This window comes from Eumetopias jubatus, unplaced genomic scaffold (assembly GCF_037043125.1).
Source record: "Eumetopias jubatus isolate StellerSeaLion01/CBP00866 unplaced genomic scaffold, mEumJub1_p1.0 scaffold_16, whole genome shotgun sequence".
NCBI classification, from domain to species: domain Eukaryota; kingdom Metazoa; phylum Chordata; class Mammalia; order Carnivora; family Otariidae; genus Eumetopias; species Eumetopias jubatus.
Genome location: NW_028274822.1, coordinates 24,124,353 through 24,147,287, shown reverse-complemented (window position 1 = coordinate 24,147,287; position 22,935 = coordinate 24,124,353). Strand labels below are relative to the sequence as shown.

Below are 22,935 nucleotides of genomic sequence, written 5' to 3'. Positions count from 1 at the left end.
TTCCCTCCTTCTATTTATTTTTCTATAGTTCCCAAAAATGTGCAGCAGGAACGTGCATGGTTTTATCACAGTAACCTTTTCAGGTGGGAGGTTGGGGAAATCTGTTGCAAAAGTCCGTTTACCAAGAACATGTTTATTACGAAAGGGTGGTAAGCCCAGATCACTCCCGTCCGTGAGAGAGAAGGGTGAAGCCCACCAGCATCTGGCCCAGGAGTGTGCACATGCTGACCCTGACATGTCACATGTGTCTTACCTCCTCTCCCAGATGGCACTCCCAGATGCAGACCATGGGACAGGCTCTTAGGGTGCACCATGCCCCTGGGAAGCAGGACGACCCTCCTCATTGGTGCCAGGTGACCCAGAGCGAGTTACCTAACCTGCCGCGGGCTGGCCCCGTCCCCTCATCATACTAGATCCTGCTTCCCGGGGCTGTGTGTGCAGCGTGTAGCACTAGGTCAGGCATCCGGGAAGCACTCAGTAAATATTAGCCCTTCTTCACTGTGATTATTAATCATGATTGGAGAGGGTTTCTGTGTTCTCAGACACTGGAAGTTCTAACGCTAATGATAAATATTACTGAGGCAGGTGGCCATGCTTTAGCTTCTCATCTAAGATACAAATTGAAGGAGTGAAGAAGGATTGAAGAAGAGTGTGAACAAGTCAGAAAACCTTTATGGGAATCAGTTGTCAAAATGGATTGATGACGAAGCACTGCGCTTGGAGGAGGGTGTTTAACCCGAAAGGAGACCAGGCCGCTAAATGTTGGCACTTTTGCAATTTAACCAAAGACTGATTCTAGTACCGAGATTATACACTAGGGTTGATGCTCAGAATATTTAACTATCGGTAAGCTTGGGGACCAACCAGTGGGAATAGACGTTGGTGATGGTCCTTCAGAATGGATCCCAGCAGTGAGCACCTGTCACCCCTACCCCTCCACCCTTCCCCTGCAAAGGCTAGAGAGGAGGGCCTGGCCTCCGCAGAGGTACTCGTTTAGATGTCCGCCACCAACTTCACATCCATGCGAGGAGAGCAGCAACCACGAGGCCCATCCTGACACAGCTGTTTTGGGAAGAGGCAAGATTTTGTCCCACAGCTGCCCCGATGCTCATGCTTGCTTCCTTCCCCTCTCTTCCGTGATGTCCTGTTTGCCTCTACTGTCTATCACACACCTGACAAGGTCCCCTTGTTGTCTGAGGCAGCAGGAAAGGAGGAGCCATTCCTTGTTCTGCCTGCTGCACCATGCGGGCCTCTCCTGTGTCCCCAGATGACCTGGATAGCAAGTTTCCAGACACTAGGGTATGGTCATGAAGATTGTATTGCACTATCTTCTATGCAGAACGATGGCCATCTGCAGAACCCCATGTCCTCCTGGCAGTGAGCTCAATTAAGCAGCTGTGAAATGCAGGACTCATCTTCTTGGGGATGAATTTTTCCCATTTCCCATTTCCCTAGTGGTCCTCTGTAGGCCTTTTGTCTTAGCTCTGTTCTGTGGTCACCAGCTGCCCTCAACCCTGACCCCAACCAATTTGCAAATGCTAATGCGAGAGCATGAACAGCTGATGGCTCCTGTGCTTGTGGGATCAATAGCATCATATCTACCCTGAAATTTTTCCTGGAATTCACAGTAATGCACTCTGGGCATTCTTTCCCACCAGTGGCAACTCTGGATCCTCATACCAACCCTCTGAGGGAGGCAGGTCACGTTAATTATTGTCCTCACTTGATAGCTGAGAACTAGGGGACCCCTGGGGTTCATCTAAGACCCACTGCTAATAAGAAGCAGAGCTTGGGTCAGACCTGCCTCCAGGGACCTGGACAGCAGCTAATGCAACTGGACTCGGCTCCAGAATTCAAGCACTCCTAGGTACTTTCTGTGATGAGAAGAGGGAAGAGTCATGAAATGGGGACGCTTGCTTCTGCTTTCCCCATGAAGAAAGCTGGAGAACAAAGCAGTTTTGGGATCTTCCCTGGGGCCCACAGTGAGCAAAGGTGTGGCCTGGACCGGAAATTACAGTCCCTATGTCCTGGACCCGTCCTTCTCTCTGTGGGGCCCCACACAGTCTCCCACCTTCCCATGTCCACCTGCCGTCCCCCCCAGCACTCCTGCGCCACTCTCTCCTTCCATCTGTCCCCACTGGAAACTTACTGGGGCCACGGCCTGCTTCGCTGCCCCAGCACGCAGCTCTTTGGGAAAAGGCTACCCGCTAGGGCGCTCCTTGCCGTAGAACAGTGATTTATATTGGCCTGTAAACCAACTTTATCGAGACATAATCAACATACTATACAATTCACCCATTTGAAATGTACATTTCACTGGCTTTTAATATATTCACAGAGTTGTGCATCTATCACCATAATCAATTTCATTTTATTTTATTTTCTTAAGATTTTATTTATTTGAGAGAAAGAGAGCATGCATGAGTGTGGGGGAGGGACAGAGGAGGAGAGAGAGAGAGAGAACCTCAAGCAGGCTCCACGCTGAGCACAGAGCCCTAAGTGGGGCTCAATCCCACAACCCTGAGCTGAAACCGAGAGTCAGACACTCAACCGACTGAGCCACCCAAGCGCCCCCAGAATCAATTTTAAAAACGTCTTCATTACCCCCAGAAACACCCTCAACCCCCTGAGTCATCACCCTCCCAAGGTCTCTATCCCCCCCTTCTCCAATCCTAGGCAATCAAGAAGTCTACTTTCTTTATCGAGTTGCCAATTCCAGCCATTTTATATAAATAGGATCATGTGGAATGTGGTCCTCTGTGGCTGGCTTAGTATATTTTCAAGCTTCATTCATGTGGTAGTGGGTCTCACTGCTTCATTTGTTTATTGCCAAATGACATGCCAGTGTTGGATACACTGCATTTTGTGTATCTGTTCCTCGGCTGATGGACGTTGGAGTTGTTTCCACTTTTCAGCTATCATGAATGATGCTGCTGTGAATGTTCATGGACCAGCTTTTGTGGGTCCATAGGTTTCCATTTCTCTTGGATATAAACCTAGGAATGGGATTATCGAGTCCTATGGTACTGTTAGAAGAACTACCAGAATGTTTTCAGACTGGTGGCACCATTTTACATTCTCACTAGCAACAAGGGTTCAGTTTCTCCAAATCCTCAGTAACACTTCTCAATTTCTGTTTTGTTTGTTTGTCTTTATTCTGGCCATCCCAGTGGTTTTGATTTCCATTTCCCTGGTGACTAGTGATGTTGAGCATCTTTTCATTTGCTTATTGGCCATTTGTAGATCTTCTTTGGGGAACTGTCTGTTCAGATCCCTTGCCCATTTTTAATTGGGTTATTTGGGATTTTTTTTTAATTGGAGAATTGTAAAAGTTCTTTATGTATTCTAGATATAAGTCTCTTATCAGCTAAATAATTTGCAAAAAAATTTCTGTCATTCTGTGGGTTATCTTTTGCTTTTTTGGAGTTGTCCTTTGAAGCACACTTTTTTTATTTTGATGATACCTTGTTTATGTTTTCTTTTGTTTTTGCAGTTAGGGTCTAATCCAAGGTTATGAAGATTTATACCTATGATTTCTGAAAGTTTTATAGTTTCAGGTCTTACCTTTGGGTCTTTGATCCATGTTGATGAAGTCATTGCTGTAGATGGTGTGAGAGAGAGGTCCAGCTTCATTCATGTCTCTCCTTATGTCAGTACAACACTATCCTGATGACTGAAATTTTGTAGTAAGTTTTGGAATCAGGAGGTGGGTCTTCCAACATTCTTCTTTTTCAAGATGATTTTAGCTTTTTGGGTCATGGAGCGGAATGAAGTGCTGATACCCATGCTATACCATGGATGAATCTTGAAACCATTATGCTAAGTGACAGTAGCCAGTCACAAAAGGCCACCTGTTGTATGATTCTGTTTCTGTAAGCTGTACAAGATAGACAAATTCATAGAGACAGAAAGTAAATTAGTGGTGCCAGGAGCTGGGAGTTGGAGAAAAATAGAGTGTGATTTCCAACAAGTATGAGGTTTTGTGTTGGGATGATGAAAATGTTCTGGAATTAGTAATGATTGTCTTACAAATTTGCCAATACACTAAGAACCACTGAATGGTACATTTTAAAATGGTAAATTTTATGGTATATGAACTATATCTCAAAAAAATTTTTTAAGAAGTAGATAACCTGAATATCCCTATCTCTACTTAAAAAATGAATGTGTAGTTAAAAACCTTTCCACAAAGAAAACTTCAGGCCCAAATAGCTTCATAGGGGAATTCTACCAAATATTTAAGGAAGAAATAGTACCAATTTTACAAATTCTTTCAAAAAATTGGAAAGAAGGGACTACTTCCCAACTTATTCTAAGCATTGCAGTGATAGCAAAGCCTGAAAAACATTACAAGAAAAGAAAACATATCTCACATTAAGATATATGCAAAATGTCTAAACGAAATTTTAGTACATTGAATTTAAGAATATATATGAAGAAAAACTCATATTGTTTTATCTCAGGAATGCAAATTTGGCTTAATATTTGAAAATCAATGTTATAACCATTTTGGAAAATGATTTGGCAGTGTCTTTAAAAGTTAAATTTACATCTACCATATGATCCAGACTTTCTACTTCGATATATTTACCCAAAAGACATGAAAGTATATGTCCATGCAAAGACTTGTGTACAAATGTTCATAGCAGCTTTCTTTTTCATAGAGGAAAAATTGGAAGCTACCCAAATGTCTATCAACATTCAGATGAACCAACTGTGGTATAGCCATACAATGGAATTACTATACTTAGCAATAACAGGGAATGAACCATTTGCAACAATATGAGATGGATCTCAAAACAATTACGCCAAGTGAAAGAAGCCAGACCAAAACGAATGAATGAATGACTAATGAGTTACTGTAAGATTCCATGTCTGTAGATTTCTAGAAAATGTAATCTACAGTAATAGAAAACAGATTAGTGGTTACCTAGGGATAGAGAAGGGCAAAGAGGCATGGAAACTTCTAGGGGTGACACATGCATTCATTACTTTGGTGATGATTTCACAGTTGCCTATGTATGTCAAAACGTATCAAAATTGTACACTTTAAATATGTGCAGTTGTGTGTCACTTATGCCTCAATAAAGCTGTTTTAAAAGAAAAATGTATATTCAGTCAACAAATATTTGAATGCCAACTAGGATCTAGCTTCTGAGGACACAAGACTGAAACTCAGACAAGGTCCCTGACTTCAGGGAGTTTATATTTAAGTGGGAAGCTTACATAGACTAGATATTTTTCACAGTCCCAGAGTTTGCCCACAAAACTCCTTTGGCCCCAGATGGAGAGTTCCCTCCCTCCCAGACGTGCAGGCCAAGCGGCCGCACAGGTGGATGCAGGGCTGCGTGGAGATGAAGCAAGCACAGCCACAGAGCAGTGGCAGGATTCTCTCCTCTCTCTCTAGACGTCCCCCTCGAGCGACAGACTCCCCATCCACGTTCCCACCCTGTCCAACAGGAAGTGGGTCAGGCGTGCTGGCCCCGCTCATCTGAGTGGAGCAGACAGTGGTACCGATAGCTGCAGAGCCCGCGAGGTCTACAGTTGCAGACAGAGGGGGCCACGTAAAGATGGGGAGTTGGGTGGAGAGGCCGTGGAGCAAGCCTGTCCCACTGCTGCAGAGCTCTCTGGTCGGTGTTTCCAGTCCTTAGGAGGCTTGACTGCTCTCGCCCCTTATCTGCATCAAATACTCCTGGAGAGGGAGCCCATCTTTTTTGCTTAAACTCTGTTGAGTGGCTTGTTATTGCAACTAAGAAGAGCTTTACTCCCTTCATTCCCTCGAGTGGATGGGGAAGAGGTGAGACCTTCTACCCTGGGCATCACACTGACTTGATGGTGTGAACTGGACCAGCCCATTAGAGGGGCTCCAGCTGTCCTCAGATGAAGGCAGGTCTGGGGGAGGCCCCCCGCCCCGGCCACACACACATGGACTCTTGAGAAGCCATTGGCAGGAAGGCACTGGGATGAAGTTGGAAAGAATGGGGGCCGTTGCAGGGATTAGGTAGGAGGGTCAAGGAAGACCTGTACAGATTGGGGCCAAAGGACCAGCAGCAACGAGTGTGTGAGGCTTGGCACCCAGGAGGACGCACCGGCCCCAGCTTTGCTCGCCTGCCAGTCTCCGCGCTCCTTCTCTTGCCTCTGCCCGCTCATGCCTTCCTGTTGCTGGGCCTCCTAGCCCAGGGCATTCACGGCGGGCATTCCACAGCCCACTAGGAACCACAGACTAAAGATGTTGCTTGTTTGGGAACAAAACGCTGGCCTGAGATTCAGATGATGTGATTTCTGGCCTCCGTGCCACTCCCAACTCCCCAGGGGACCAGGAGCAAATACCACTGCTCTGTGCCTTGGTTTCCCCATCTGGAAATGAAAACAATGGTTGCCTGCTTTTCCTCTCTCCCGGGGAAACTGAAGCAGGATTCGAAGTTAAGGCAATTTCAAAGACCAGCGGGCTGGTGACAGAGGCCTGGGTCCCAGCCCTGCCTCCCGCACAATACCTGTGCAGCCTCGTGCAAGTCAGCCCGCCCCGGGAGGCTCAGCTTCCTCACTGTGAAATGAAAGAGAATATGGGCCCACACCCCCCACAGACGACTCGGGAAAATCAGAGTTCCAAGACAAGAACACACTCAGAGATAGGACTGCACCACGCATGTGGGAGGAGGCGCCATGACCACGTAAAACCGGCCCCTGGATACTTACTGAGCCGCTCAAAGACCCCCATCCCAGTGTCTTCTTCTGTGGTCAGTCTTGAGACAGAGACCCCAAAGTTCCAGATGTGTGTGATTAGAGCAGTGTTCATCCCTGAACTTCTGGTCTTGGCCCTGTACCCTCAGCAGTCCCCAGGAAGGCCGGCTCTGTTCGGGTCACCCTCAGACTGTGCTTGGGAGAAGCAGCGTGGTTTAAAGACTGTCATCTCCTTGAGTGGTAATGACACTTGATGCATCCAGCTCCCCCGGAGGGCTCTGGTGTTTCATTGACATGTATCTGCTGCTTTTGAGATGAGTCCTGTGGTGGGAGTGGCATGTTGGTGCTGGATGACTTTCCACCTCCTGGAATGGGGCTTGCTGCAGGGAGCAAAATTCCAATTCGGGGGACCTGTCCACTAACTAGAGCAGCTCGGTTCCCAGAGACACAGAACGTCAGGGCCGTGTAAGAACTTAGAAAACAGCTCATCTCGCTCTCCAGAGGGGCCTCCCCAAAAGTGACTTGCCTGAGGTGATACTAAGGTCTCGATTTGACTTTGAGAAGCAAACGGATGAGAGAAAACAAAAACAAGTCTCACCAGGAATTCCCTTGCTCTTTGATTTTTCACTTCACATTGGTTCCTAGTCTGAACGTTGTGTAGATGGGATGCCGCATTCTCTACACTTCTGTCTGCAGCCTGGCACCATAATGTACTAAAAGTCAGAAAGACCCGAAAGCTAATGAAGTCATTCAGTCATCAGAAATTGAATTCTGTTCCCTGGGTGCTGTGTACCAAGGCAGGAAATTGAATGGGGACATTTTAGAGATCTTTCCAGCCACAGGGTTGAAACAAAAAGTCTTTTCTACTTAACCCCCCTTGAGCCAGAACACTGAGCCGCCTCCTAAATAGCACCGAGACCCCGTCCACATTATGTTCTTTGCAACATTCTGCTTCATTTTGAACAGTGGATTTTCTTAAATGTAACTCCTGATTGAAGCAAACCAAAGCTGTCCCACTCTGCTGATTGGATAGCTAAATAAGGCCGTGTTTGTGGACACTCCCAAACTATCTCCTGGCCTCCCCTCTCTGCAGCCTTTCCTCTCATTAGAGCTTCTGTCCACAGTTTGCTGTCTCCCTTCCTCTTTCCTGTCCTCCCTTGTCCCCACAGGAGCACCACCAGGTGCTTCTTTCTTCTCTCAAAATCCTCCATGGATCTCAAAAAGAAAGCCGAGTCAGTCACTTACACTTGAGTGGAATTGTAGCACAGCGCCATACAGCCTGGTAACATTTACATGTTGAGTTTACTCTTCGCTGTGGAAGGGAAAGGGGTTTCCAGGCATCAGCCAGCAGGTGGAGGCAGTATTTTTCAAGCAACCTTTCCGGTGCGCCAGAAATCATACCACCTCTCGGTTCTCTGCCTGTAGCCCAGATCTTGGTCTCCTCACCCAGAGCCTCAGTGCAGGGCCTCACCCAGTCCTGGGTGGCCTCCCCTCTACCCTCTGGAGGAAGCTCCTGGTTCCCCAGGGACGACACGGTGCGTGTGAGCTCTGTGGCGCAGGCCCCTGCAGCTTTTGTAGGAGAGAATGTGGACATTGGGGGTTCAGCAGGGCCTTGAATTCACTCTGTCATGCCCAGGAGGAAGGACTCCACAGAGTGGCAGTCAGGCTATAAGCCCTGATCCTGTTCCTTAAAAACTGTGGGACCTTGAGCAAGTGATTTATCCTCCAAGCTCCATTTTCTTACCTGTAAGAAGGAAATAACAGAACCCATTTCACAGCGTTGTTCTAAGAACTGGATAAAATAAAGAAGGCAAAGTGCTTAGCACAGTGCTCAGCAGGGAGGAAGTCCTCAGTAGACATGAGCTGCTTCCTGGATGGAGCAGAGCCAGGCACATGGGAGGAAAGAGAGCAAAGGACCACAGCCAGCTACAACCTGGGGTAGGACAACTTGGGGCCAGGACACCTGTTTCTATGAACTCAGCTTCAAGCTGGCAGTCTCCCCTGGTGTCCGTGATGGGGGAGCACCGAGTAGGGCTGGCCGGCGCCCCCCGAGTGCAGGATGAATTTTGGACTCGTGAGCAAGGACAGCAGTCCTGCTGTTTTGCAGCCTCATTCATCTGAGCCTCAGGCAAGATGGAAGGTAAAGAGATTCTAAACTGCTGAACAGATGGTGCCTAGCCCATACACAGCGTGTCTCCATTCCACCTGAGCCAGCGTACCCTCACTTTACACACAATTCCAATACACTTCATTATCTGGTTGTCAAATCCCCAGCAGATTAGAGGCAGCAAACTAGGGACTAGACAGGCACCTGAGAGCAGAGAGAAGTGACAGCTGATAGTCTGACAAGTAAGAAAACAGACAAAATATAAAGGCAGTCATCTGAATTAATGGAAAATCACAGAAGTCGGACTCTGGAAAGGGGTTTCTGCCTCCCTTTGATGTCCGAGAGCTGCAGCGTGTGAGGACTCAGAATGAGGCTGTTCAAAATCCTGACCCTGGGGCGCCTGGGTGGCTCAGTCGTTAAGCGTCTGCCTTCGGCTCAGGTCATGATCCCAGGGTCCTGGGATCGAGCCCCGCATTGGGCTCCCTGCTTGGAGGGAAGCTTGCTTCTCCCTCTCCCACTCCCCCAGCTTGTGTTCCCTGTCTCGCTGTGTCTCTCTCTGTCAAATAAATAAAATCTTTAAAAAATAAATAAATAAACAAAATCCTGACCCTGCAGAAGGGTGTTCAATCACAGTCTATTTTCAGAAGCCAGTTGTACATATGATGTGAATGACGATAGAAACTTGGGTGGGGGGGGGCTTTCCAGTGTGCGTAGACTACCCACGTATTTGCTGCTCATTTGATTCCCATGGTAATCCTGTGGTATAGATAGGGCTATATCTCCCATTTTGCAGATGAGGGAAACTAAGACTGAGGGTGGCTAAGATTGCCCAGGCTTCTGTAACTAGTGAGTGGTAAATCTGGCTTCATTCTAGGACTTTGACTTGAGGTCCAGTGCTCTGTCCCACACAGACACTGTCAAACTGTGTTCCTTGGAGTCTGGGGGTTCTTCCCTGGGGGCTGCCGCAGGGATGCAGGGGAGGCCCACGAGCAAGTCCAGGACCTCCCACCTCTGACTCAACAAGAGGTGCTAGGTATTTAGCTGCAAGAGACTCTGGATGGGGAAACATCAAAAAGGCCCTGCTGCTTGGAAGAAAACTAGAGAATGAGAGTAAAAGAGTGCTTTGAAGCTCTTGAAAATGATGCCCTTAATATTTGGGGACCATATCTATCCAAAACGATTAAAATCAAAAGAAAGTCATGGGACTGTATGCATATAGGGCACACCTTCTGCACTCCACCAAACTCAGCCAGTCCGAATGACTTCCCCCAAGGGTGTCCCCGTCTTGCGGGACTCAGGTTCGCTGAGAGCTGCCCCAAGTGGGCTCAACCATTGACCTTAGATGGGCATTTCTCGGCTTGCCTTCTCCACAGCCACGTCCCCATGCAGGCAGAGTCCTCAGGCTACCCAAGGCCATCGGTGCCTTTTACAGCCCCTGTCCCCATGGTGTCCTCACTACCCACCAGAGCCCTGTGGTCAGCTCTTCAAAGTGGGCTCCTGTCTGCATGTATCTCCCTAGCTGTGAACACTTAATACTCACTGAATAAGTGACAGGTGTCCTTCTGCATTTTAACAGCAGCCCCCTGCACACCCAGAATATTACCCCACATTATTTATTCTGAAGGTGGAAAATCAGGCACGACACAGGACTTCTGTTATTTGCATAGAGAGGGCTTCAGTGACACCATATAGGTGGTACTAATTCACCCAGGAAGACCTGGCGTCATTGCCCACCTCCAGCTCTGCTCCCTCACTCTGCAACCACCCCACCCTCACTGAGAGATGGGAAAGAATGTGAAAGGGGCATCCGGGGGTTAATCATTGACATACCACCACCACCATCAGCAGACGCTGAAAGTGGAAAGTCTGTGCTGGGTATGGTAGGAGGGCAATTATGCCTTCACTTCAGCTGGTCGCTCTGAGAAACCAATCTGAACTGAACGTGCTTGAAAAACAGCACCGTGTACTATGCTGCAGCGGACGATCAAACTGGAAAGACAGAACAGAGACTAACATCTTAGCAAAGCAGACAGGGTGGCATGGAATACCCGGTATGAAATGAGTGACACAGATGGCTCTTTTGGTGAAAACTTTCCTTTCCCTCTCGCCCTTTCTGGCCTCACTTTCCTTCTAAATTAGAGGTCGTTTGGAAAGAGTACATCTTGAGGACCTGGGCATGAAGGCAGCCTTACTGGTCGTCAGGATCTAAGTAGGAAGTGAGAGGAGGCATTGCAGGGGAGGGCAACAGCAAGGGAAAGGTGGTGGACATCTCACGCAGAGCAGAGCCTGACCCCCCGGGGAGCAGGGAGTAGAAGGCTGGGAGCGTGGGAAGGGGGCAGAACAGTAAGAACCCGTGAGGAGTCTGGGCATGACAAACAAAGGGGCACCATTGAAGCCTCTTTCAAAATAGAGCTGAGGGCACCTGGGTGGCTCCTTCAATTAAGTGGCCAACTCTTGATTTTGGCTCAGGGTCGTGGGATCGAGCCCCGCGTCGGGCTCCACCCTGGGGGTGGAGCCTGCTTAAGATTCTCTCTCCCTCACCCTCTGGCCCTCCCCAACCCCTGCTCTCTCTCTCTAAAAAAACAAAATAGAGCTGAGAAAGGAAGGACAGTGTGGCACTATTCTGAGCAGGGTGCTTCGCACATGTTTTCTGTTTCATCCCGACAGCCCCCTTAGAGAGTGTTCTCCTCGGTGAGATTAAGAAAATCGCTGTAAGTCACCAGCATGTAAGCTGCTGGCCCAGGACTTGAACTCACGTTCCCAGCCCAGATATGCAGCCTGTGAGGCATCTTTGTCCGGCAGGGGAGTGCAGGCTGCAGGGAGACCAGAACCAGTTCCTCCCGCTAAGAAACCCCCCAGATGCTTCCATGCACCGTGTACCCCCAGTGCTGGAGCACCTGAGAGTCAGGGAGCCCACACAGAAGAGACACCCAGAAGGATTTGTGAGGAATTTGTTTTTTGCTATTTAAAAAAGACAAAGTAGGGCGCCTGGGTGGCTCAGATGGTTGGGTGTCTGCCTTCGGCTCGAGTCATGGTCCCAGGGTCCTGGGATCGAGCCCCGCGTCAGGCTCCCTGCTCAGCGGGAGGCCTGCTTCTCCCTCTCCCTCTCTCACTCCCCCTGCTTGTGTTCCCTCTCTTGCTGTGTCTCTCTCTGTCAAATAAATAAAATCTTCAAAAAAAATAATAAAAAAATAAAAAAGAATCATCGTGGGAAGAAAATTAAGCCTTCGTTGTGCTTTGCATTAGTTTGCTAGAGCTGCTGTAACAAAGCAGCATGCGCTGAGTGCCTTCCAGAACAGAAACGCGTTGTCTCATAGTTCTGGGCACCACATGTCTGAGATCAAAGGTGTTGCCAGGGTCAGTTCCTCTAGGTGCTGGGAGGGAGGGTCCAGTCCATGCCTGACCCTAGCTTCCAGTGCTTTGCAGGCAATCTTTGGCATTTCTTGGCTCGTAGAAGCCAAATTCCATCTGTACCTTCATCTTTTTTTTTTTTTTTAAGATTTTATTTATTTATTTGAGAGGGAGAGAATGAAAGACAGAGAGCACAAGAGGGAAGAGGGTCAGAGGGAGAAGCAGACTCCCCGCCGAGCAGGGAGCCCGATGCGGGACTCGATTCCGGGACTCCAGGATCATGACCCGAGCCGAAGGCAGTCGCTTAACCAACTGAGCCACCCAGGCGCCCTGTACTTTCATCTTCACATGGCTTCCTCCCCACGTGCATGTCTCGTGTCCCAGCCCTCTAATCACATGACCAGACCCATCCTGAAACTATCCACAGGCCCACAATGAGTAACAAAGGCCCTCCTGACACTCAGGACACTCCAGAGGATTTAGAGGCTTCCTCACAGGAACCGGGGATAAAGACCAGCCAAATTCTTTATTATATAACAGTAGCCAGAAGTGAATCTAACAGAAGGATGCTGACTGTCCCTTCACAGACTCCCTCTGCAAACGCCCTGGAATACTATACAGCTGTGAAAATGAAGAAGGTATAGCCTCACACACCCACTGGTGGGGTACTACAGTTTTGAAAACCAAATGCGCTCACAGTGCTTTGTCGTAAATACTGAAGCAAAGATCACCCCCCGTCTGTGTAACCATCTGCCAAGGGTTGCAGGACCCGCCGGGTGGGGTGCTGGAAAATTGTATAGAGGGTGGACTTTACCCTTGGGGACCACTCCCACCCCCTGTGCCCCTTCCCCTCCTCAGAGCCCTGCCTCCTCTAAGTGTCTAGGGCTCTTGGAATCTCCTAGCTTCCAGCTGCATTGCTGGGTGTGAAGAATAAAATCCCTGCTTACTCTTTTGGGGGGAGGTAAGGAATTTGCTTTTCTAGCTATTCCTCTAAAAGTGAAACCGAGGGTTTGGGCTCTTGGTAAAGGAATTTAAGGCAGCCGGGTGGCAAGGGATCAGAGACCTTTTCTGGTGCCCAAAGATCATACCAACTTGTTCTGTAAGGAGGGAAAGAAACATCCTTCAAAACCACGCTAGCTTCCACTGTAACCATTTCCTCTTCACAGCCGCTCCGGGGTGACCAGCCCTCTGGACAATCTGCCTCAGGCTATGAGAAGACAGGCCCTGCCGTGATTTACGTCAGGGAAGGTTCCTACACTATGTACCTGCTTTTCTATCTTGAAAAGCCTGACAACATGCCTCCCTGTCCTCCCCAGCCCCTGCCTCTTCTTTGGCCCTTTGTCCTCCTGGTGAGAGCCGAATTCACCACAGAGTTCATGAAGGTCCTCTCACAATGTGTTCACATGGTTATATATTTTTGTAATATTTGCAAGCCGAGCTGTTTTGGCAGCCACCAGCTGAGAAGTGGTCTATTTCCATTCTGACTTGCCCTCTACCATGTCTTCCCTCGTGTTGGGTAGCGCTGGCGTGGCTCAGCCTTTGGGGCCTCTGACTAAGAGGAGGTTGGGCTAGGGATACATTTAGTTTGGGTTTAGTGGGATATATTTACATGGTTTGCAGTTACTTCTGTATACCATGCAGTTATTGCCAGTTGTCCTGGTGTAGGAATAGCTCCCAGGAATCCTTCTGTGGCCACTGAATCAAGTCATAGGGTATGATCATACGAAAGAAGCCGAGCTCACCTACAGCTCGTAATATGTGGCCGCACCTAGCCCATCCTGGTTAACAACAGCTTGGTCAGTGAGTGCCACCGATTCAAAGAATAAAAGTTTAGTCACTACGTGAGAAAACTAGAAATGCCCCCCAAATCTTACAGTGCATATACTAAAGAGTGCTTAGTAGCGTTTTCCCCAAAGTTGACAATAATCCTAAAAATTTATATGACCTTACCCAACTAGTTTTGGAGGTGAGATAAATTTATAAAATACCAATCATCCTGAAATAACAACCATAGTAAAGACTGAGTTAGCTTTTCAGTTATCTTTCAAAGACTGAGTTTATCTTTTTTTTTTAAGATTTTTATTTATTTATTCATGAGAGACAGAGAGAGAGAGAGAGAGAGGCAGAGGGAGAAGCAGGCTCCCAAGGAGCAGGGAGCCCGATGCGGGACTCGATCCCAGGACCCTGAGATCATGACCTGAGCCGAAGGCAGACGCTTAACCATCTGAGCCGCCCAGGTGCCCTGAGTTTATCTTTAAATTCTGACTGTGAAAAATTATGTTACAAAGTTGCCATAGAAGAGATGATCGGAGATAAGGCAGTATATTCTCGTGTTTACTACCTGCAGTTTGCCAAGCAGCTCATTAGTAAAAATGTTATTTTTGTGAATCATGTGACGTTTGTGGTACTTGCCAGCTTTTTATAATTTTTAATTTGCTGCCGTTTTCTGATTTAAAAATATTCACACACTCAGACTTAATTTTGTGTTCGTAATTTTGTATTTTTAAGAGGCCCCCAAAACCTACCCCGACCCCCTTTTTGCTTCATTCTTCACACAGTGAAGCCCCATCCCCTCCCTCCCCATCCCAATGCCCAGGGTTGAGTGCCCTTGGCTTCTTAAAGATGGTCTTTGTAGTCAAACCAGAAAACTCACTGCACAGAATTGGCTTGTAGGCTCCCTGAGGACAGTCCCCCAACTCAGAGTGCCTCACACACAGCCAGCTCCACTGGAAAAACCAAAGAAATACCTGTCAACAAAGCCTCTGAGATGGGATCGGAACTGCCTTGAACAGGTGACCTCCATGCGGTCCCTCAGGGTCCCGGGGCATTTCAGAAGTGGGACATGTCTGGGGCCCTGCAAGTTTTTTTGGAAGAGAACTGTTTCTGCAGAGAGAGGATGTGATCCTTGATTACTCATGTGATCCAGGCAGCCCAGCCACGAAGGAGAGAAGGCCCTTCTTGAGGTCAGGGTCGGAGTTACTGAGCCCAGAGCTGGGTTTGGACCCTAACAGGACCAACAGTGGCGGGGGGATGGAGCTGGTGTCAGGGCCTTTCCGTCACCCTCTTCTCTGTCCCCACAGCCCTCCTCCATCCCTTGTATCCTGTGCTTCTTCCCTGGTGGTTGGGGGAAGGGGACAGTGGCACCCACCCAGCAGCCCACCCTTCCCCCAGCAGCCCGCCCTCCCCACCCTTGAGGCCAGAGCCTCTGTGAATTCAGAGCAGCCAACATTTCTGATTGCTTCTGTAACATGTAGTCACCTGTGCCTTTGGCCTCCGCCACCTGCAGACCCCAGCCCCAGCAGGTGCAATTGGTCCCTGCCTTCAGGGGCCCAGAGATGAGTGAGGGGTGCGGTGTGAGTTTCCATGCACACAGAGCGCATTCAGCGGGAGCCATGATGACACAAGTCCTTGCTAGTATAACAGAAGACAATGGCTAACAGGTCAGTGTTTCCTCTCCCAGGTAAATGTGTGAATGAGGAGCTTGCCCAGGATTTCCCAAGGTGTATCCAGAGAAAGGTTGGTCCCCGAGACACACCTAGAATATAATACTTATGTGGACAAAGAGGTGTGCTAGATGGTGCATCCTGAACCCCATCTAGGAGATCCTGAGACTCTATAAATAAACTTCTTGGTTGTTGCCCACCTGCCTCAAAGGTTTGTCTGTTCACACGCTGTTAGCTCCTCCCATCAGCATCTTTGGGATATGAGCCCATTTGGGGAAACCCTGCCTTAACTCAAAGTAGTGACTCCATAGGGGAGACTTTCCAACCCCAGACCAGGGAGGTAGCCAAGTTCAGAAGTGCAGGGCTTTTCTGGCTCATTCTCCCCCCGTTCTGCAGGCAGCTACTTCCTTCCCTATGAACAGGCTGGGCCCTGCCCTGACCAGTGCCAACTTCCCCAGGCTCCTGCCCTTCGAAGGCCCCTGAGAGAGGGATTTCTAACCCCTTCAGGTGAACTGCCTGGGCCCAGCGGCCGTCCCCGCCCACAGCCATCTGTGTAATCACGCCACCCCAGGACTCTAAGATCTGCCGCTCCCTTCTAAGATCCACCTGACCCTGCTTCCACAGAAAAAAGCAAGATCACGACAATGTAGCTCTCAACTTTTCGTAGTCTCGGTTCCATCTTAGTTACTTTTTTTTTTTTTTAAGATTTTATTTATTTATTTGACAGAGTGAGGGAACAGGAGCAGGAGGAGTGGGAGAGGGAGAAGCAGGCTTCCCGCCGAGCAGGGATCCTGATGCGGGGCTCGATCCCAGGACCCTGGGATCATGACTTGAGCCGAAGGCAGACGCTTAACGACTGAGCCACCCAGGCGCCCCATCTTAGTTATCTTTAACAAAGGTGGTGGTGTATACCCCAGAGCCTTCTGAGAAAGGGGAGCCCAAGAAGGTTCTTCTGAGCATGCCCTGCAAGCTGAATGGGGGAGAAGTCTTATCCTCTGGGAAGGGACGGTGCATGAGCAGCTGTGCGGGGAAGGGCAGAAATGGGGACAGAACTGTCTGCTGTGGGACTTGATGTTGGTCCTGTGTCATTGAGCTCCCTGCCATAGAGCAGGAACAGTGACAGCGCCCCCCCCCCCCCCCCCCCGCCGTGAGACTGTCATGATAATCAAATGGAAGAACCTGGAGGGCTCAGGGTGGTGCCTGCCACGTGGTAGGCACTGGCACACACGCAGGGTGATTGCACACGTTACTCCCAAGTGCCCTGGGGGCAGGGACGCCCTCTTTCTTTTTGAGAGTGGAGATGGAAGCGTTGCAATAAAGCGCTGAGTCTGACCTTCACCTTGGTCCCCCAGCAGGATTCGCAGCCCCAAGGGCCCTGCTACCGTGCTGCAGCAGCAAGATGATGTCAGATAGAATCTACAGCCACAGCCCACACCTGAGGGAGCCCCTGGATTTCGGAGGGCTGGACTTGAACATGGCTGCTGCTCTTGCCCTGTGATTTTAATGTGGCCAACACACTTCAAAACAATTTATTGGCTAGCAGTCATTTCCAGAAATTCCGCTATGGGCATATCAGCCATTCCCTTAGCTTGCATTCATTTCATTAATTCACCACATTTAAAGTGAGCACCTCCCCCGAGCAATGCCAGTGGAGATGGAATGTCTGGCCCCTGCCTTCAGGATCTCCCCTACTACAGAGTTGTGAATTTAGAGATGAGGGGGTCCAGGAACACAAAGTCTTGCCCAGTAAGCCAGGCAGAGGCGGGAGGGGCTGTGGTAATTTCCCCAGCTATGAAATGAAAAAATAAATATTTATCTTCCAGGGTTGTCATGAGGTCTTGCAACATAGGTGCTCCACAGATGTTCCTTCCCTGCCCTGCTCAAAGACTGAGTTCTCAGTGATTTATACCTAGATGTTCATGAGAGATCTCAGAGGAGGGTTTTCGAGGCGAGGGTAGAAGGTTGAGCGTACTGCCCTCATTTGGGGGTGGGAGTGGGGGACAGAAAGGGGAGACTTGGGGCTCAGAGATGAACGTCTTTGATGTTCCCCACATGGCCACAAGGATCACTAATGTCCCCTTATCACAGAGGCCTTCCCGGACCACCCACCCAATCCATCGCTCTTGTCTCCTTACCCTGCTTTCTTTTTATTCTTGCATCATCTCCATTGGACATATTATACATATGTTTGTTCACCTGTCTTTCTGGCTAACAAGTCCACTCCGTGATGGCAGAGACTTTGTTTTGTTCCACTGCTGGGACTGAATCTCAGCGCTGCCCATTTTTAGCCAGTCTGGCCTTGGTCCAAGTTGTTCACCACTCTATACTTTTCTCATAGAGTCATTTTGATAATGAAATGTGCTAATAATAAAGCAGCACTTGGCACAGTGCCTGGCATATCATAAGTTTTCAATAAATGGCAGCCATTATTATGATTGGTTGCTTTCCAGTGAAGTTTTACTTCCCATGGCTCAGCCATCCAGAGGAGACCTCTGTAGCTACTCAAGGATTCATCTCATCCTGAGTGGAGCTAGAAATAGAAGCTGCACTAATTGGGGAACCTCGAAAATACCGCTTACCTTTCAAAGCAGTTGAACTAACATCTGTAGGACACTGGTTCTCAAGTATGGCTCTAAAAAGTGGGATCACCTGGGGAGTTTTAAAAAGTACTGATGCTCCGGTCCTACCCCCCGGAGATTCTGACATAATTGGTATGGCAGGTGGCCTGAGAATTGGGTTTTCTCTTAAGTTCTCTAGGTGCTTCTAATGTGTAGCAGGTTTGAAAGCAACTGCCCCAGGGTGCCACCAGATTTCCCCTCGAAGGTCAGCGAAACAAATGTCTAATTAGGGCCTGGCAGTTAAGGCATCTTCCTAAAGGGAGTCTTTGCTCTCAGACCAGCCCATTAAAAATGAGTCACTTGGGCCCAGCAGGGCCCCTCGTTGAAAGGTTGCTGTTGTGGTGCAGTATCCTAAGACTCTAGCGCCCCACAGAGGAACGCTTGGGGACCAGGAGCACAAACAGATGGGGAAACTGAGGCTGAAGCAGCCAAACAAGCCTTCCTTCCATCCACTGGTCTAACCAGCTCAGCGGCCCATGCTGGTGAGGATGGGGGAAGAGTTGGCGATCCTGGTACATCTCCAAACAAACAAAACATTTTGTCATGTCTTTGAACTGTGGTAGAATTCAGAGTTCATGCTTTGGACCCTGTGCGGATAATGTCCAAAGCTTTTTTTTTTTTTAAACTGTTATGTTAGTCACCGTACAGTACACCATTCGTTTTTGATATAGTGTTCCATAATGTCCAAAGCTTTTATCTGCGGTGTAAGCTCTAATTTTATTAGAAGACAACCACATTTCAAGAAAGCGCGTCTTAGGGGCATCTGGGTGGCTCAGTCGTTAAGCGTCTGCCTTTGGCTCAGTCATGATCCCAGGGTCCTGGGATGGAGCCCCGCATCGGGCTCCCTGCTCAGCGGGAAGCCTGCTTCTCCCTCTCCTGCTCCCCCTGCTTGTGTTCCCTCTCTCGCTGTGTCTCTGTCAAATAAATAAATAAAATCTTAAAAAAAAAAAAAAAAGAAAGCGCTTTTTAAAAAGAAGCCCACCCCATTGCTCCCACTCTCCTGCTGTTTAAAAGTAAGAGGCAGGGAGCACCTGGGTGGCTCAGTCGGTTAAGCATCCGACTCTTGGTTTCGGCTCAGGTCATGATCTTGGGGTTGTGGGATCAGAGCCCCGTGTCGGGCTCCGGGCTTTTCAGGAGTCTGCTTCAAATTCTTTCCCTCCACCTCTGCTCCTCCCCCTGCTCACACTCTCTCTCTCTCTCTTTCAATCTCTCTCTAAAATAAATAAATAAAATCTTTTTAAAAATCAATAAATAAAAAATAAAAGTAAGAAGAAGTACATTGTGCTGAGTGAAAAAAACAGTCGCAAAAAGACCTGATTTTACTGGTACGGGTCAGATTCACAGAGACAGAAAGTAGAAGGGTGAGGCCGGGGGCCGGGGACTTGTTTAATGGGGACAGACTCCATTTTGTGAAATAGACGCAGGTGATCGTTGGACAATGTGAATGTACTCAGTGCCGCTAAGTTGTACGCTTGAAAGTTGTTAAGATGGTGAATTTTATGTTAAACGTATTTTGCCACAATTGGAAATAAATTATTCTTTTTGGGGGGGGGAGATATACAGGGGTGGGGATAAATTATTCTTCAGAAAGCAATTCTATTGGGGCGCCTGGCTCGGTAGAGCACGAGACTCTTGATCTCAGGGTCGTGAGTTCAAGCTCCACGTTGGGCATGGAGCCCACTTAAAAAAAAAAAAGGCAATTCAATTCTTTTTTTTTTTAATATAAAGAGAAGTAACCATATGGCATCTGCAGGCCTATACGTACTTAACTGGGCTTTGGTTGATTTCCATGGAAACCTAGGAAGAGATTGTGCATTTCACCGGCCAGGATTCCCTCTGTGCACAGAGTAGGGAAGGAGCAGCCTGGATGAAAGTGGACAGCAGATCAGCATCGAGGGCATCTTGAAGTTAAGGACAGCTCAGTGCCGCTGACTGAACCGTACTTTCTTCACCCATGTGTATTGTAGCCGCATAAACAGAATGTACCCTGTGGCTTACCAGGGATTGTGCTGTGCACTGGGCTTTTAAGATTGTGTGTTTCTTTCCTCAGCTTGGGAGATTCCCTGCTGCATATTTTCATGGAAATGAGTTTAATAGAATGAGTTTGGAGTCAGCAATAAGAAAGGCTATTTGGCTGTGGTGTTATTTCTTTTTAAAAAAGGCTTCTAACATGCCTGATAGGGATATTGGCACAAATAAGAATTATACCTTAGGAGGGAAAAGACTGGAGGAGGAAAGCCACATGTCCTTGCTTAGAGGGGCCTCTGGGAGGGTGTTGTTTTTCTAAATGATCTTTTGATGAGTGTCTCTAATACAAAGAATTAACCCCTATTATAGGTCAGCCTGCTGCTCTGATGGAGAATCTGCCGGGCCTGTGAGTGAGGCAGATCGTTAGTCCCTAGGGCCAGGCATGATGTGCAAGATAAGCTAGGGCCTTGCTGGCCCAGGTGCAGCCCTCTGACCTGCAGCATCACCTTGTCCACCTGATGACCTGAGTGTGCATTTAATCGGTCCAGGTCCCCGAGTATTCGGGTACACACCGAAGTCGGAGAAGCGGTGCTCTGGACACCAACGGGGTGGGGGGGTGTTGGCGCATCTCTCCACGAGGTTCTCCATGCTGTACCGGGATGCCTCTGCCTGTTAGGAGCCCAGTCTCCCCACCCCACCCCTCCCCCCAACCCCGGGACAGCCCTGATGGCTTTAAAGGCTTTTCTAATGTGAAAGGCAGCAGCGCCGCATATTCAGATGGAAGGAGCTCAGGCCACACAGCCTGGGGTGGAATCCCAGCTCGCCACCAACAGCCTGTGTGACCCTGGAGAGATTGCTTACCCTCTCTGTGCCACCAGATTCCTCCCTGTAAAATGGCTATAATGAGAGTCCCTGCCTCACGGGGTTGTTGAGGATGAAGTGAGTTCATCCATATGAAGCAGAGCAGTTTGAGGAGCTCAGTAAATGTTAGCTGTTATTATCCTATTACATAGATTCCTGTCTCCTGCTTTGGCTCACTGAGGCTCCTGTCGCCAGAGCCTCAGAGAACAAGCTTAACTCCTTGTCTATATGACAGCCTTGCAAACGTCTAAAGGCAGCTCTTGGGACGCCTGGGTGGCTCAGTCACTTGAGCATCTGACTTTTGATTTTGGCTCAGGTCAGGATCTCAGGGTCGTGAGATTGAGCCCCGTGTCCGGCTCTGCACTCAGCATGGAGTCTGCTTGAGATTCTCTCTCTCCCTCTCTCTCTCCCCGTCCCCTAGCTCGTGCACTCTCTGTCTCTCTCTCTTTCTCAAATAAATAAAAACTTAAAGGCGGCTCTCAGGCCATCCACCCCCTTTATGTTCTCCAGGCTAAAGGTTCCCAGTCTTTCCCATTCCTTGTGTGACATCTCTTTGATGTCACAGCTTGGCCACCAGAAGGTCTTTTGGGAACATGCCCATTTACAAGAATCACAGCATCCATGCAACAACATGCATTGACCCCTAAGGCTAAAAATTTTACTTCTCCTGATTTCTTTTTCCCTTGACCTAGTTTCTTCCAGATCAGACAGGGGTGCCTATGTGTGCTGCAAGGAAGTGTGGAGCCCAGGGGCCTTCCCAAGGCCTTCGTGAGCCCCGGGATCCCCTGCTCTCCAGAGAGCAGCATCTTGCTGCCAGCCAGGTTTGCAAGCCTCTCCAGGCTGCAAGGCACAGGGACTGCAGAGCCTGTAACCACGTAGCTCCATAAACGCCCTGCCGGGTAGTAAGAATCCACAAGAGCCCTACCAGGGCGGGATGCAGACCTGCCCAGGGCAAACGGGAAAGACGGAGCAGCCTCTCACAGCCTCCGCTGAAACTCCTGTCCTACCCATGACCCCTCCTTCCTCGATCCGCAACCCTCCATGGCTGCCTTGGTTCTTCCTGGTGTTCTCAAACTGGGTAGGGGCACACAGGCTCCCTGGGGAGCTCATTCAACATGGAGACCGGTGACTCCAAGTCAGTAGCTTTGGGCAATCTGTACCTCTCACCAGCACTTCTGATTCTCGTTGCTAGGGGTCTGCTAACTTTCAGAACAAAGGTCATTTTCCTCAGCCCCTTTGTCCACATGCCCAGATGTCTCTCTGTCCCCTGAGCACATTCTAGGTCTTTCCACCCTCTACCTTGACTCACACTGGTGCCCATTGTCACCACAGAGCTATCTAAGATGTCCCCATCCATCAAGAGCAGCTCAAACCTCATCTCCATGAAGCCTTCACTGACCCACCGCTAAACAAAACCTGACCCTCTGCATTCTAAGCATGCCTCTTCCTCGCTGCTTCCCAGGACTCTGTTTGGTGTGCGTGGTGGTGGAGGTCCAGCAACGGACAGTTCAGAGCATGGGCTCTGAAGACAGATACCTTAGGCCACATCCCCGTCATATAAAAACCTTGGGCAGGTGGTGTTACTACTCTGTGGAGAGCCTGCATCGAGGGGCTGATGGGAGGGCCGCAGAATGAATGCGTGTAAAATGCTAACACGGGGGCAGGCGCCTGGGGGGTGCAGTCTGTTAAGTGTCCGACTCTTGGTTTCAGCTCAGGTCACGATGGCACGGTCGTGAGATCGAGCCCCGTGGGCTCCGTGCTGAGCGCAGAGTCTGCTCGAGATTCGCTATCCCTCTCCCTCTGCCCCTCTCTCCCACTCTCTGTCTCAAATAAATAAATAGATCTTTAAAAAAGAAAAAAAGGTAAAATGCTAACACAGTGCCCAGCATGGAGCAAGCCCCACGTA

At 49.0% G+C, this 22,935-nt stretch overlaps 1 protein-coding gene across 2 annotated transcripts in view; it reads left to right on the top strand.

Annotated features, from left to right (window-relative positions):
- Positions 1-22,935, top strand: part of MAPK4 (mitogen-activated protein kinase 4) — a 48,065-nt gene that overhangs the window by 11,503 nt on the left and 13,627 nt on the right. The gene's annotated exons all lie outside the window — the stretch shown is intronic.